Here is an 852-nt window from a genome sequence, read left to right on the forward strand (position 1 = left end):
TATTGAGCATTGAAGTCATAGTAGATACCTAAGCTGCTAAAGATGTAAGAGCATCGACTTCATCAACTCCTACCACTCTTCTTCCTATGGTTGCTTGATGAGTAGGCCACTGGTAGCTATTACTCGAAATTCTTTCAAGAATTTCATACGCCTCATTCTATGACTTTGAAAGAAGAGCTCCGTTAGCTGAAGCATCTACCACCATTCTCGTGTGAGCATTAAGACCATTATAGAATGTCTCCAATTGAATGCAATGAGGAATTCCATGATGAAGGCATTTTTGTAATAACTCCTAAAATCGTTCCCATGCCTCATACAAGGACTCATCTTCGGATTGCTGAAACGTAGTAATTTCATTTATGAGTTTAGCATTTTTACTTGGTAGAAAATACTTCATCAGAATATGTTTCGTCAGTTCCTGCCATGTGGAAATAGAATGAGGTGGTAAAGAATTCAACCATGCTCGTGCGTGATCTCACAACGAATATGGGAAAAGCTTCAATCTTAAAGAATCTTCAGATACGCCTGGTAACTTGAAAGAGTCACTTACTTCCATAAATAAGTGGAAGTGCAAATGAGGATATTTAGCAGGTATCCCACTGAACTGTCCCATTGTTTGCAACATTTGGAACATGATAGACCAAGATCGAGTTGCGCGCGGACCAAGATCGAGTTGCCAAGTCACTGGAAAAGTCTTACGAAAACTATCGACACTTAGATCTAAAACGAAAACAGAAAACAAAAAATTAAAATTAAAAGACCAAGAAAACTAAATTGAAATAGAATGATACTTGGGCGACAAGAAAGGATGAAGAAAGAACATTTCTTGATGCCAAAGAATGTTGCCAAAAT

General features: G+C 37.8%; 1 non-coding gene across 1 annotated transcript; it reads left to right on the forward strand.

The window, feature by feature from the left end:
- The first annotated feature begins 260 nt into the window (after positions 1-260).
- On the forward strand, positions 261-367 carry LOC128041522 (small nucleolar RNA R71). The gene has a single exon (XR_008196531.1). It is a non-coding gene; the product is annotated as a small nucleolar RNA R71 (small nucleolar RNA).
- Positions 368-852: the final 485 nt, after the last annotated feature.

This window comes from Gossypium raimondii, chromosome 5, assembly GCF_025698545.1.
Source record: "Gossypium raimondii isolate GPD5lz chromosome 5, ASM2569854v1, whole genome shotgun sequence".
Classification (NCBI taxonomy): domain Eukaryota; kingdom Viridiplantae; phylum Streptophyta; class Magnoliopsida; order Malvales; family Malvaceae; genus Gossypium; species Gossypium raimondii.